Source organism: Balaenoptera borealis, assembly GCF_965194805.1.
Source record: "Balaenoptera borealis genome assembly, chromosome: 3".
NCBI classification, from domain to species: Eukaryota; Metazoa; Chordata; class Mammalia; order Artiodactyla; family Balaenopteridae; genus Balaenoptera; species Balaenoptera borealis.
This window is the reverse complement of record NC_138866.1, coordinates 112,415,306-112,430,814: the sequence shown is the minus strand read 5'-3', so window position 1 is coordinate 112,430,814 and position 15,509 is coordinate 112,415,306. Positions and strand designations below refer to the sequence as shown.

At 37.6% G+C, this 15,509-nt stretch overlaps 1 protein-coding gene across 7 annotated transcripts in view; it reads left to right on the top strand.

Annotated features, from left to right (window-relative positions):
• CSNK1G1 (casein kinase 1 gamma 1) overlaps positions 1-15,509 on the top strand; it is a 196,718-nt gene that overhangs the window by 27,731 nt on the left and 153,478 nt on the right. The window lies entirely within an intron of this gene.

Here is a 15,509-nt window from a genome sequence, read left to right as displayed (position 1 = left end):
AGGATCACTTGTAGGTGATAAGTCCCTTCTGTCTTGCTGCTTTCAGGGTTCTTTGTGTCTCATTAGATTGACTATAATGTGTCCTGGTGTTGATCTCTTTTAGTTCGTGCTGTTTGGAGTTAGTTGAGCTGCTTGGATATGAAGATTCATGTTCATAAAATTTGGGAAGTTTGTAGCCATTATTTCTTCAAATATAATTTCTATCTCTTTCTCTCCTCTCCCTCTGAGACTCCCATTATCCATTATGGTGGTTTGCTTGATGGTGTTTTGCAGACTCCTTAGGCTGTGTTCATTTTTCTTCACTCATTTCCTATTCCTCAGACTGAATAATTTAAATTCACTTATCTTCAGGTTTGTCGATTCCTTGTTTTTCGTGCTCAAATCTGCTGTTGAACCCATTTAGTTAACTTTTTATTTTTAATCTATTTTTTTTTAAAGAATTCCTTTATTTTTATTATTTATTTATTTTTAGCTGTGTTGGGTCTTCGTTTCTGTGCAAGGGCTTTCTCTAGTTGCGGCAAGTGGGGGCCACTCTTCATCGCGGTGCGCGGGCCTCTCACTATCACGGCCTCTGTTGTTGCGGAGCACAGGCTCCAGACGCGCAGAGCTCAGTAGTTGTGGCTCACGGGCCTAGTTGCTCCGCGGCATGTGGGATCTTCCCAGAGCAGGGCTCGAACCCGCATCCCCTGCATTGGCAAGCTGACGCTCAACCATTGCACCACCAGGGAAGCCCTAACAGTGACAGTTTTACTTCTTCTTTTCCAATTTGTATTCCTTTTATTTCTTTTTCTTCTCTGATTGCCGTGGCTAGGACTTCCAAAGCTATGTTGAATAATAGTGGCGAGAGTGGACATCCTTGTCTTGTTCCTGATCTTAGTGGAAATGCTTTCAGTTTTTCACCATTGAGTATGATGCTTGCTGTGTGTTTGTCATATATGGCCTTTATTATGTTGAGGTAGGTTCCCTCTGTGCTCATTTTCTGGAGAGTTTTTAATCATAAATGGGTGTTGAATTTTGTGAAAAGCTTTTTCTGCATTTATTGAGATGATCATATGGTTTTTAATCCTTAATTTGTTAATGTGGTGTATCACATTGATTGATTTAGGTATATTGAAGAATCCTTGCATCCCCTTGATAAATCCCACTTGATCATGGTGTATGATCCTTTTAATGTGCTGTTGGATTCTGTTTGCTAGTATTTTGTTTAGGATTTTTGCATCTATGTTCATCAGTGATATTGGTCTCTAATTTTCTTTTTTTGTGATATCTTTGTCTGGTTTTCGTATCAGGGTGATGGTTGGTTCATAGAATGAATTTGGGAGTGTTTCCCCCTCTGCAATTTTTTGGAAGAGTTTGAGAAGGATGGGTGTTAGCTCTTCTCTAAATGTTTGGTAGAATTCGCCTGTGAAGCCATCTTGTCCTGAACTTTTGTTGGAAGATTTTTAATTATGGTTCAATTTCATTACTTGTGATAGGTCTGTTTATATTTTCTATTTCTTACTCGTTCAGTCTTGGAAGGTTATACCTTTCCAAGAATTTGTCCATTTCTTCATGGTTGTCCATTTTATTGGCATATAGTTGTTTATAGTAGTCTCTTATAATCCTTTGTATTTCTTCGATGTCAGTTGTGATTTCTCCTTTTTCATTTCTAATTTTATTGATTTGCATCCTGTCCCTTTTTTTCTGTTGAGTCTGGCTAAGGGTTTATCAATTTTGTTTATCTTCTCAAAGAACCAGGTTTTAGTTTTATTGATCTTTGCTATTGTTTTCTTTGTTTCTATTTCATTTATTTCTACTGTGATCTTTATGATTTCTTTCCTTCTACTGACTTTGGGTTTTCTTTGTTCTTCTTTCTCTAGTTGTTTTAAGTGTATGGTTAGATTGTTTATGTGAGATTTTTCTTGTTTCTTGAGGTGAGATTGAATTGCTATAAACTTCCCTCTTAGAACTGCTTTTGCTGCATCGCATAGGTTTTGGGTTGTCGTGTTTTCATTGTCATTTTTTTCTATGTATTTTTTTATTTCTTCTTTGATTTCTTCAGTGATCTCTTGGTTATTTAGTAGCACACTGTTTAGCCTCCATGTATTTGTGTTTTTACAGTTTTTTTCCTGTAATTGATTTCCAATCTCATAGCCTTGTGGTCAGAAAAGATACTTGATACAATTTCAGTTTTCTTCAATTTTCAAGGCTTGATTTGTGACCCAAGATGTGATCTATCCTGGAGAATGTTCCACGTGCACTTGAGAAGAAAGTGTATTCTCCCACTTTGGGGTGAAGTGTTCTATAAATATTAATTAGATCTATCTGGTCTCTTGTGTCATTGAAAGCTTGTGTTTCTTTATTAATTTTCTGTTTGGATGATCTGTCCATTGGTGTAAGTGGGGTGTTAAAGTCCCCTACTATTATTCGATTTCTCCTTTCATGGTTGTTAGCATTTGCCTTATATATGGATGTGCTCCTATGTTGGGTGAATAAACATTTATAATTGTTATATCTTCTTGGATTGATCTTTTGATCATTATGTAGTGTCCCTCTTTATCTCTTGTAACATTCTTTATTTTAAAGTCTATTTTATCTGATATGAGTATTGCTACTCCAGCTTTCTTTTGATTTCCATCTGCATAGAATATCTTTTTCCATCCCTTCGCTTTCAGTCTTTATGTGCCCCTAAGTCTGAAGTGGGTCTCTTGTAGACAGCATATATATGTGTCTTGTTTTTGTATCCATTCAGCCAGTCTGTGTCTTTTGGTTGGGGCATTTAATCCATTTACATTCAAGGTTATTATTGATATGTATGTTCCTATTATGATTTTCTTAGTTGTTTTGGGTTTGTTTTTGTGGGTCTTTTCCTTCTCTTGTGTTTCCTGCTTAGAGAAGTTTCCCTAGCATTTGTTGTAAAGCTGGTTTGGTGGTGCTGAATTCTCTTAGCTTTTGCATGTTTGGAAAGCTTTTGACTTCTCCATCGAATCTGAATGAGATCCTTGCTGGGTAGAGTAATCTTGGTTGTAGGTTTTTCTCTTTCATCACTTTTAAGTATATTCTGCCACTCCCTTCTGGCCTGCAGAGTTTCCACTGAAAAAGCAGCTGATAACCTTATGGGGATTCTTTGTATGTTATTTTTTGGTTTTCCCTTGCTGTTTTGAATAATTTTTCTTTGAATTTAGTTTTTGTTAGTTTAATTAATATGTGTCTTGGTGTGTTTTTCCTAGGGTTTATCCTGTATGGGACTCTCTGTGCTTCCTGGACTTGCATGACTATTTCCTTTCCCATATTAGGGAAGTTTTCCACTATAATCTCTTCAAATATTTTCTCAGACCCTTCCTTTTTGTCTTCGTTTTCTGGGACCCTTATTATTCGAATGTTGGTGTGTTTTGTGTTATCCCAGAGGTCTCTGAGATTGTCTTGTTTTTCACTCTTTTTTCTTTATTCTGCTCCTCAGCAGTTATTTCCACCATTTTGTCTTCCAGCTTACTTACTCGTTCTTCTGCCTCAGTTATTCTGTTATTGATTGCTTCTAGTGTATTTTTCATTTCAGTTATTGTGTTGTTCATCTCTGTTTGTTTGTTCTTTAGTTCTTCTAGATCTTTGTTAAACATTTCTTGTATTTTCTCAATCTGTGCCTCCATTTTATTTCTGAGATTCTGGATCATCTTTGCTATCATTACTCTGAATTCTTTTTCAGGTAGATTGCTTATTTCCTCTTCATTTATTTGGTCTTGTAGGTTTTTACCTTGCTCCTTCATCTGTGACATATTATTTGGCTGTCTCTCTCTCTCTCTTTTTTTTTTTTATGAGTGGGATTGTGTTCCTGTCTTACTGGTTGTTTGGCCTGAGGCTTCCAGCCCTGGAATTTGTAGGCTGTTGGGTAGAGCTGGGTCTTGGTGCTGAGATGAGGACCTCCATGAGAACTCACTCCGATGAATATTCCCTGGGGTCTGAGATTCTCTGTCAGTCCAGTGGTTCAGACTCAGAGCTCCCACCACAGGAGCTTCGGCCTGACCCGCAGCTCATGAACCAAGATCCTGCAAGCCACGTGGGGTCGCAAAAAAAAAAAAAAAAAGAGAGAGTGAGAATGATAACAAAGTAAAAAATAAAATTAGACTGGGAAACTAACAGATATGTTAGAAAGAATATAAAAATATAGATGAATCAACAACCGGAAGGTACAACAGTACCACAATAGTAAAAAAGAGGAGTAGGGGAAAGAGGAAAAAAAACGGGGGGAGGCCTTGGCTGTGGAGGGCGGGGCCTAAGCAAGGGGGAGGTTTGGGCAGTGGTTGGGGCCTATGCTTAGGACCCACAGGGCTGGAAAAGGCCCTGAGGACTGTGGAGGGTGGGGCTTAGGCTCAACAGAACAGAAGGGGCCCAGGCGTGCCCCCCACCCCTGGTCTCAGATGGCAGGGGACCTCACCTGGGAGCCCAGCAGGCTTTTTGGGCTCTAGTGGGTGGGGCAAATGCCCTTCTCTCCTCTCTTGCTCCTCCCACCTGCCTCTCCTGCCTGCCTCTCCTGATCTCCCCGGCCTCAGGGGTGCTGATCCTGTCTGGCCTCCACTTCTCCTCCCCCTCAGTCCCCCCATGTCCTACCGGCTCACTTGGTGGTTCCTCCATTCTCCTTGGGTGTCAGGGTCCCCCACCAGTGACCAGCAGGTGCCCTAGTAGTGGAGAGATGCTAACTCAGTGTCTGATTCCTTTTTATAATTCCTGTTTCCTTATTGATATTCTCTACTTAATGAGATAACTGTTTTCTTGGTTTCCTTTTAGTTCTTTGTGGTTTCCTTTGCCTGGGCTTCCTCAGGGACAGTTTCTGTATTCTTTTTTTTTCCTGTGAATGGTTTATACTTTCTTGTTTCTTTGCATGCCACATAATCTTTTGTTGAAAACTGGACATTTTGAATATTATGTGTTGACTCTAGACATCAGATTCCTCCCCTTCTCTGGGTTTTTTGTTGCTGCTTGTTGTGGGTTGTTACAATTAGTTTCATTGTTGTTTGTTTAGTGTCTTTTCTAAATTATTTTTGTTAGGTATATATGCTTTGTCATGTGTGATTATTGAAGTCTGTGTTCCATTACCTTAGCAGTCAACTAGAGTTTTTCCCAGTTTCCTTGAACACCTGGAGACCAGAAAAGTATAAAATAAAGAAAAAGAAAATAATACTCTACTTTTGGCTGGGTGGTTCTGTGTTTGGGTACTCCAGTGCTTAGCCGGGCTGTTTACAACCCTGCCTTAGCTTTTACCTCCTGTTTGTGTGGAGCCTAAAGGTCAGCTAAAGGTAAAAGTTTAAGGTCTTCTAGGCCTTTTTCTGTGCATGTGTTCAGCTCTGGGCATATGTGTGGCCGTCTAGATTCCTCGTTATATATGAGAGTTTACAAAGCCCATTTCTCCCCACGTATCTCCTTTCTCAATGTCTTCCTTCCCAGGCTTTTAGTTCTATATATGCGTTATTATCCTGCCTGTTTTCCCCTATCCTAGGCTGCTTGCCCTGGGAGTGCTCCAAGTCAGGCAAAACAAAAGCACTTTCTTGTGCCAGTTTTTGAGGAAGTTGCCAGTCAGGTCATTGCATTCAGCCACAGTTCTTTGAGACTAAGGTTTGTATTGCCCCCTTGGCACTGTTGTCCTGCACCAGGAGTGCAGCTGCCATCCTTACTGCCCCTTCTGAACTGGGGAGTGGGGGATGGTTGGTAGGCAGTTAGAAACACCACAGTGCTCTCTTACTGCAGTGTAGCAGCTTCTTTCTTTGCCAAGCCTTCTTGGTTGTTGTAATTTTTATTAGATTCCAGAGTTCTGCAAAAGTTGATTCTGATCATTTTTTCCAGCCTGTGTGTGTGTGTGTGTGTGTATGTGTGTATGTGTATGTGCAGTGGGTGAAGCCCTGGAGTTCCCTGCTTTGCCCTTTTTGATGATGTCCTTCCCCTGCTGCCCTCCTTTTTCTTCCTACTGTATCTTTTCAAAGCATCAAAGTTAAGTTTTTACAGTATTTTTTTCAAGAAGTACAGCATATGTATAAAGATTCACATATGGTTTAAAGACTAAAAGTGAACACTGTGTACCCATCACTCCATTAAAGAAATAGAACACTACTGGTATCTTAGAAGTTTCTATGTGCCCTTTCCTTTTTCTGACCTAGAAGGAATCATTGTCCTGAAATTTGTGTTAATTAGACATGCAAATAAGTAGGAAAATGTCATCCATAGCTAAGAGAAAAATAAGTCTATAGAAATAGACCTAGAAATGCTGAAATGATAGAATTAGTACACCAAGACTTTAAAAACAATTATTTAAAAAAGTTTAAGGACTTAAAGGCAAGTGTGAAAATACTTAGGAGAGAAATGGGTATAAGATGTAAGATAGAAATAAATAAAAAACTTTTCAAGCTGAAAAATACCTGACTTGTTGCTTTTAATTTAGCACTTTCAGTTTTTAGGAGGCAGGCTGTTTGAGTAATCTGCCATATTTCCATTTGCAAAGTTCCATCCTCCCTGCCTTCCCACCCCCTGCAAGCTTTTTTTTAATATAGTAATTCCCAAATTTTGCTGTTAACCAGTTTCATCATTTTTCTTATCATTAACTTTACCCAGTGTTAAGTTTAAAAAATTGGGAACAATTTCATCTTAGTTTTAACTTACCAAATGAAGAATGTCAGTAATACTGCTTTTGCAGATAATAAAAGATAAAAATGCTGGGATCCAAAAAACAGGCACATAACCAAGATGATGAATGAAGGCAGTAAGGACTAATATTGTTAAAGAAAGTGCTAAGTATATAATGTAGAAATATTTGAGAATGATTAAATACAGATTATATTTCACAACGTATATCTACATTTTAATACCTTTGAACTGTACTTGTGTATTTAACATAGATATAATTTGATTTAGTATTTTAATTAATATGTGATAATAGTAAATAAATAACAATTTATACTTCTATTGTATATATAGTTAATCTATAGTTAATCATTTTTTCTTGAACTGCACATTTTTAATCATTTTGTAGGCAAGGCTGTGCTGTATCCTTCTTGTTAGGACAGTACTGGCAGCATAAACCTCTTTATGCACTCAGCTATGATTAAGCTTAAGGTATTAAAATGCCACCTCCCAGTTGCTAAACATACTTTAAGTCTTTCTAAGTTGCCACACTTACCAGTACTGATTTCAGGGCCATGGGGTTTATCTATGTGTGGACCAGGTTAGGACAATGAATTCTTTTTCTTGGTTAAAAAGTTTAAGGTTTAATTCTTTTTTTTTTCCCAAACATTGTATGACTTATTTTTGAATAAGTTTCAACTTGTGGTTGAAAAAGTTGAGGTAAGTGTTGGCTTGGGTCACTGGCTTATCTGTGATTAGAATTCAGAATTTTTAGCCCTTAGTTCAATTCTTCCATTTAGTTCCTCTACATGAGACATTCTTCCCTGTTCACGAGGGTTATGCCTTTGGTTTTGTTGTGGTACTGAAATATATTAAGGTTTTGAGTTGGTAATGCAGGATCAAGTATTTTTCATTTGAGGGAGCTAAACACTGAGTCCACTTAATCCTTAGTATAACAATTATATTGATTCTCCACATTGTTATACAATCCTAGGTCCATGATGACTAATTACAGAGTTGGGAGAATTTAATTTTGGCTTTGAGTAAAGTGACCAGAGAGTTCAGACCTCTATTTGACTTGAGAATAGTCTCTGGTTTGCCCAGTAAGGTGTCATGTATGCTGTGCACAAAAGTTTTGGGTTTTAAATAATCAAATTACCTCTACTGGGGAGCATGACACTATGGAACTTTAATTTTTCTAGGACTACAGTATGTATAACTTTAGCATACATATGATTGCTAGTTTTATAACATTCTAAATCCAGTGAAGTTCAGTCACAGTATTATAAGGCATAAAAGATAAAGTATGATTAATTTGACATAATGTCTACTTTTAAGCAGTGACTACTTGTTTTTATGATGGCAGTTTAATTAAACTCTTGGTTGTTTCCTTGCAAGTGTCATTTTTGGTTTAAACAGTGTTAGGAAGACTTTCTATTATCGTAAGCTATTTACAGAGGTAAAATATTCATTATAAAAAGTAATGTTTTGCAAATTTTAACAAAGTGTAAGTGCTTGTAATTTTATCTTGATTTAGAAATTTGGCAGTTTGGTAGGTAATCCTTTAAATTGTGTTTCTTTCTATATGCTAACATTTTTTCAGTTCTCTTGTTATTAACTACAGTATGAACTATTATTTTCCTGTTTAAAAACTTTTTTTTTTAAAGCAGTATCTCAGTATTTTGTCACAACATTTTGGACAAGGTGTTTGGTTTGATTTCTCTTTTCAAATAATTTATGTGATTATTTCATATGTGAAGAGTTTTTCAAAAATTTTGAACAGTGTAGCAAAGTTATAAAGAACAAAATAAAACCACATATAATACTTCCTAGAGAGTAATCATTATTAGCAGGTAAATTTTCTTTCCATTTTGTTCTGTGATTATATGAGACAGAGAGATACATGTATAATATATACATATTTTTTAAAAAGATTTATTTATTATTTACTTATTTATTTTTGGCTGTGTTGGGTCTTAGTTGCGGCACATGGGATCTTCATTGAGGCACGCAGGATCTTTCCTTGCGACGCGTGGGCTTCTCTCTAGTTGTGGCGTGCGGGTTTTCTCTTCTCTGGGTGTGGTGTGCGGGCTCCAGGGCGCATGGACTCTGTAGTTGGGGCTCGCGGGCTCAGTTGCCCTGCGGCATGTTGGATCTTGGTTCCCTGACCAGGGATTGAACCTGCCTCCCCTGCTTTGGAAGGCGGATTCTTTACCACTGGACCACCAGGGAAGTCCCTGTATTTTAAATAATACAGTTTAGTATTCTTTTTTCACTTAATGTTGAGAAAATTGTTCCATGTCATCAGATAGTTAATGGCTGTAAAACACACAAATTATTTAACTACACTTCTATTGTTGGTTTCTAGGTTATTTCAGATATTTGCTGCTATAAATTCTGAAATATTTTGTTTATTTCCTTAGGAAACTTCTTTCCTTAGGGTTTAATTAATGAACATTATTATTTATTCCCTAAGATTCAATAAATGAATATTTTACCAGGTAGTCTTTTGGAGAGGTGGTACAGTCCCCTCAGCAAGGCATGAGAGTTTATTCCTCTGGACTTGCCTAATGTGGGACATCACGATTTTCTTTCATCTTTACCAATTTCATAGATGAAAAATGTTATTTTTGTATAACATCTCTAATGTGTACTTCATATGTATAATACGTATGAAGTGCTGTGTAGCTTTTGGGTATCATATGTATTTGTTAACTAACTGTAAAGTAAAAAGTAGAAGTAAATAAAATTTATGTAAAAATAAGTTTGAGCCACATCAATACTGTTTTAATTTCTGAAATGTTAGAAGGCAATGAAAATTTCAAAGGACGTGCTTTTTCTAGTTTGCATTGTCATGTGTGTAAGGCTTTGTAGCGTCTGCTGATGAGTCCACTTTGAGTTTTGATGTGGCGTTAACTATTTTGAGGCTCAGAAAATTGTTGGGTTACAGCTACTAAGAATCTTTTTCACCCATGGCTGAAAATCATCTATGGAAAATATAGTTTGCTAAGAAATAGTTTGGGGCTTCCCTGATGGCTCAGTGGTTAAGAATCCGCCTGCCAATGCAGGGGACACAGGTTCAAGCCCTGGTCCGGGAAGATCCCACACGCTGCGGAGCAACTAAGCCCGTGTGCCACAACTACTGAGCTTGCGCTCTAGAGCCCACGAGCCACAACTGCTGAGCCCGCATGCCACAACTACTGAAGCCCGTGCGCCTAGAGCCCATGCTCCACAACAAGAGAAGCCACCGCAATGAGAAACCCATGTGCCACAACAAAGAGTAGCCCCTGCTCGCTGCAACTAGAGAAAGCCTGTGCGCAGCAACGAAGACCCAAAGCAGCCCAAAATAAATAAATAAAATAAAATAAAAAAAAAAAAGAGTGCATGATGCATGTAAAGCTTTAGAACTATTTATTGAGCACCTAATAAATGCTCAATAAATATTAATTATAAAAAAAAAAAAGAAATAGTTTGGTGGAATCAGAGTCATAGAGGCAGTGGCCAACCTAACAGAGCAAATTGCTTGAGAGACATTTATATTTGACATGTTAATTACAGATTCTTCCTATTTGTTTGTATTAGGAATGTACTCAAAGAACTCCTAATTAGACATTGTTTTTTGTTAACTTGATTTGTGTATTTGAAAGCAATAAATAGCATTTCTTTTTTTCTTTAATGTTTTAAAATTATTACAATTCATAAGTTAAGGAAGACATTATTTGGGCTGATCTTCAAACTAGTCTGCCCTTTCTGAAACGTGAGGCAATCTCTTATGAATTAAAGAGCATTTATGATTTTCATTATACAAATCACATGTCTTTAGCACTGCTCCTGGATCTGCTCCATTTGACCTAATTATGAAATGAAGTGGTCCTTTATCTAACCATAGTTTTATGCCCATAGAAACTCTTGTGGTTTTATTTCCCTAGAAACTGCTTTATGTACATAGCTGAGAACTTGAGTGTAGGCTAGAAAGTCTGTATTCTTAAAGTCTGAGTCCTAAAACTCATGTACTTTTCTTAAAAGTATACTTCTGAAGCTTCTAGGAACATAGTCACCTGACTTTACTAAGTCACCTAACTTTACTAACAGGTTTGGTTGTAGCTCATAGCAGATTAAAGGAGGTGCATTACACATAAGTGGAGGAAGGTGCTGCTAGAGCTGAACACACCAACAACCGTAAGAAAGAGAAGGAAATATAGTATTAAAACTTAGTACCCTGGAGCCATTTAGTATAGCAGCATTTGGCCTTACATACTTCATTAGGGCTGGGTGACATAATTTTTTTGTTTTAATTTTTTTAAAATTCCCTTTTTTTTTAAAGTTTTTAATTTTATTTATTTATTTATTTATTTATTTATTTATGGCTGTGTTGGGTCTTCGTTTCTGTGCGAGGGCTTTCTCTAGCTGTGGCAAGTGGGGGCCACTCTTCATCGCGGTGCACAGGCCTCTCATTATCGCGGCCTCTCTTGTTGCGGAGCACAGGCTCCAGACGCCTAGGCTCAGTAATTGTGGCTCACGGGCCTAGTTGCTCCGTGGCATGTGGGATCTTCCCAGACCAGGGCTCGAACCCGTGTCCCCTGCATTGGCAGGCAGATTCTCAACCACTGCGCCACCAGGGAAGCCCCCTGGGTGACATGATTTTTCATAGAAAAATACAGTGGTGTTCTCAGTCATCAAAAAGGTTAAATTCACATGTCTTGTGTTTGGCTGTCCTAGGAGTTCATGCTCTAAAATTATTATTTCTTCCTTTCTTCTCGTCTTTTCCAATATTTATATCTCATTTTTTTCCATATTGACCATTGATTAAGTTATTTTTATAGTGGCTTTTATTTAAGTATAAAGTATATATGTCTTTTTTAAAACTTTTTTTTCATAAATAAAATAAAAAGATTTTATTTTTTTTTAATTTATTTATTTGGCTGCATCGGGTCTTAGCTGCGGCACGCGGGATCTTCCTTGTGGCATGCAGGATCCTTCATTGTGGCGTGCGGGCTCTTTGTTTCAGCGTGTGGGCTCTTTGTTGTAGCGTGCAGGCTTCTCTCTAGCTGTGGCACAAGGGCTCCAGAGTGCACAGGTTCCGTAGTTGCGGCGCATGGGCTTAGTTGCCTCGCGGCATTTGGGATCTTAGTTTCACAAACAGGGATCGAATCCGTATCCCTTGCATTGGAAGGCAAACTCCTAACCACTGAACCACCAGGGAAGTCCCTAAAGTATGTATATCTCAATCTTAGTTTTAGGGTTTAAAAGGATAAACTTCAATTCTCTAGCAAATTCATCTATTCAAGACATAATTTCCTAATCATTAGACTAATGAGGGGTTATTATGCTTAAAGAGATTTATATCTGTGCACAGGTACAGTTTGGCATATATAACTGGATATACTTATTTTTAGAAGTATTTGGTTCGACAGAATTGTGGTTGGTAGAGGCATGAGTAGATTAGAAGGTGGAACAAGATAAAGGCTAATTATGAAAAAGAGTAGAAATGTTAGGTAAGTATGAGTGATAGTTGGGAAGGAGAAAATTACTTTCAAGATAAATAGGCTAATAATTTTATTCTTGGAATAGTCATTAAAAGGAAGTTTTTCATTTTATATTTTAATGTCACATTCTCCCTAGGCTTTTTTTTTTTTAACATCTTTATTGGAGTATAATTGCTTTACAATGTTGTGTTAGTTTTCCCTAGGCATTTTGTAAATATTCTAGATATTGTCCTTTAGTTTTTAAGAGTAGAGATTTTCTATAACTGATAAAAATGATTTTTGATTATTAACAGGTGGTATAAAAGGAAGAGTGGCAAGTGAAACCCAGTTATCTTTTGAGTAACAGCATTTTTCCTGTTCTAGAATTATAAAACATTGTTTTAGAGACAGACTTTTATGTAGCCAAGTGTACAAAATTATTCTAAAATAATTTCACTACACTGTCTTGATAATTGAATTTGGCCCAGGCTCATGGGAATCCTGTGGGTGTGTGTACGTTTGGCTTCTGAGCAAGTTACTAGAGGAGAGTTAAATACTTTACAAAGCAAAGCTAAAATACGGATTTTTGGGTGTTGTTTTGTTTGCTTCTTTGTAGTGGGCCTACCAATTGTTTCTTTTCTCATTATGCCTTTCTTGGCTTTAAAGAAGAAACACTCTTCTTACTCACTGCTTTTACTGTTTCCAAGTGAAATCCATATGTATATCTCTTATTTTGGTATAATGGTGTTTAATACAGAGTTAACAGCACTTTTTCTCCTTTGAGGCCGTGGGAGGCTATTTCCTCCTCTACTTCTCTCAAGCACTATCTTTGTGGTGTTTTCACTGGGTTTCAATTAAGGGGCTATTTACCAGAGACTACTACTGCTGCAAATAGACCCAGAAGACTTAATGGATTTTTGTGACTTCATAAGGAGTCACAGGAAGGAAAGGAGAAATTTCTGGGTCTGTCTACAATAGTAATAAATATAAACTCACAAACAAGCCAGAACAAATTCAAGTTTTTTTTTTTCAGGATTCTGTTTGTTTTGTGTGGGGGTGCAAGAAGAACAGGAGAAAGTCATTGGCCCTCTGTGTGGGTATGAGGAGAGGTCCCTCAACAGGTTATGGTTGTCTTTGTCTACTAATTTTCCTTACCTAGTTACCTCCTCCTCCTGCTTTGAAGCTGTTTTATGGGGAGAAAAAGGATAAGGGGAAAGAGCACTCTGTGGGTTGCCCCACATCTCTGATCAATGTTGTTTTTCTGTGTTGGTCATTCTTATTTTACCAATAAAGAAATTAAGGCATAGTCAGCGGTTACTATTTCCCTTAATTCTTTCTTCATTGCTTTATCATTGAAACCTTTTATGAGTCCATGTGTTTTCCCTACCCTTGGGTTTGTGAAATTATCCTAACTTCCTTCTTTACAGAGACGGTGCCTTGAGATAGTAGTCATTTAGTGGTTAGTGGTTTCAGCCTGATTCCCTTCATTGACAGTTTGCGATAATGGGACTGCATTGGTTTTGATCATAAAATACACTTCTGGCTGATTTCTGAAAGCCACGAAGAGTGGGATGTGTTTCTATACCTTTGAAATTAAAACTGCAGCATGGCAGACTTTAGGATGACTCTTAAATTTGGCTGCGCATTGAAATTTACCAACATTCTGAAACAACTACATGAGAGAATGGCTGACAAGAGATAAGTAGCATATTTGTATGAATAATTTTTCAACCAAGGATGATGGTATTCATTTTGTTGCATAAGTAATGTAATGAAAATAATTTAAAATAAAAAGAAAGTGAAAACGTCATCATCCTAACAGATCATTTATTTTCCATTCTTGCACTTGTGTTTGACTAAAAATATAATTTTGTTATTTAGTAATAATGTCATAAATACATATTTATAGTCTATGAAGCCATATTTTAAAAATTAGGGATATTGGGAACGTTTTAGGGGTCTTGGAGATGGGTGGCAAAGACTGGGAGGTAATACTTCCTTATAGTTGTTTGGTAAAGGACACCCCTTAGGAAGGAACTTTGAAAGGGTGAAAGAGAAGAATCAGGAAATGAAGTAATTTTAGAACCCTAGTGTAACAGTATCTTACATTTATTATCAGTTAATAATAGGTGTGTACATTTATTATACTTTATTTCCAGTGACGTAGGAAACTATCTTTAAAAGAAAAAATTTTCCTACTATTAAACGTGTACAAATGATGGATTTATTTATTTATTTTAAAATTTTATTTATTTGGCTTTGCCAGGTCTTAGTTGCAGCACGTGGGATCTTTTTAATTGCGTTATGTGGGATCTTTTAGTTGTGGCATGCGGGATCCAGTTCCCTGACCAGGGATGGAACCTGGGCCCCTGGCATTGGGAGCACCAAGTCTTAAGAGCTGGACAACCATGGAAGTCCCTGGATTTATTTTTTTAAAAAAGCTTAATAAAAACATGGTTGAGCTGACAAAAAAACTAAGATAAGAAACAAAAAGAGAGCCCAAATGCAGAGGTGTTTGCAAGCACTTAATTATTGTTGCCCTAGGGCATCTGCTAGTTCCTGATGACTTTTTTTTTAATATATATATATATATATTTAAAATTTAATTAATTAATTAATTAATTTTTGGCTGCTTTGGATCTTCGTTGCTGTGTGCTGGCTTTCTCTAGTTGCAGTGAGCGGCAGCTACTCTTCTCTGCAGTGCGCAGCCTTCTTATTGCGGTGGCTTCTCTTATGGCGGAGCACGGGCTCTAGGTGCGTGGGCTTCAGGAGTTGTGGCACACAGGCTCAGTAGTTGTGGCTTGCGGACTTTAGAGTGCAGGCTCAGTAGTTGCGGCGCGTGGGCTTAGTTGCTCCGTGGCATGTGGGATCTTCCCGGACCAGGGCTCAAACCCGTGTCCCCTGCATTGGCAGGCGGATTCTTAACCACTGCACCACCAGGGAAGCCCGCTTGATAACTTGTATAGTCAGTTTTTAAGAGGTACTCATGAAACTCAGGAGACAAGAATAGAAGCTATGCATTAGGGAGTCAGGCTAGAGATCTACCTTCCTAAAACCAGAACCCACAAAAGGCTATATCCCCAATGGGAAAAGGAGATAGAGAAAAAAAAAAATGACCCTAGCAAAGAGAGTCAGAAAACTTATCCTTCTTAGCGTTAGCTATGCATAGAGGGAGAACGAGGTTTTTCCTGAATATTTATAATTAGAAATATGTCCTCATAGAGGTTTAGGACCCCACTACCTGTGTGTTTTCAAAAAAAAAAAAAATCTTTAAGCTGAGATTCGTTTTGAATGATTACAGTTTACTTGGTATTATGCCCAGACAAAGACAGAAGTGAATTCAAATCCCTTTTAGAGGAACATCCTCTCGAAGTCCTCAAAGAACTGCCAAAGATATTAATCCAGAGAGCTTGAGCTCCTGTAAAAAACCACAAAGCATATGAGGAAATGGTCACCATG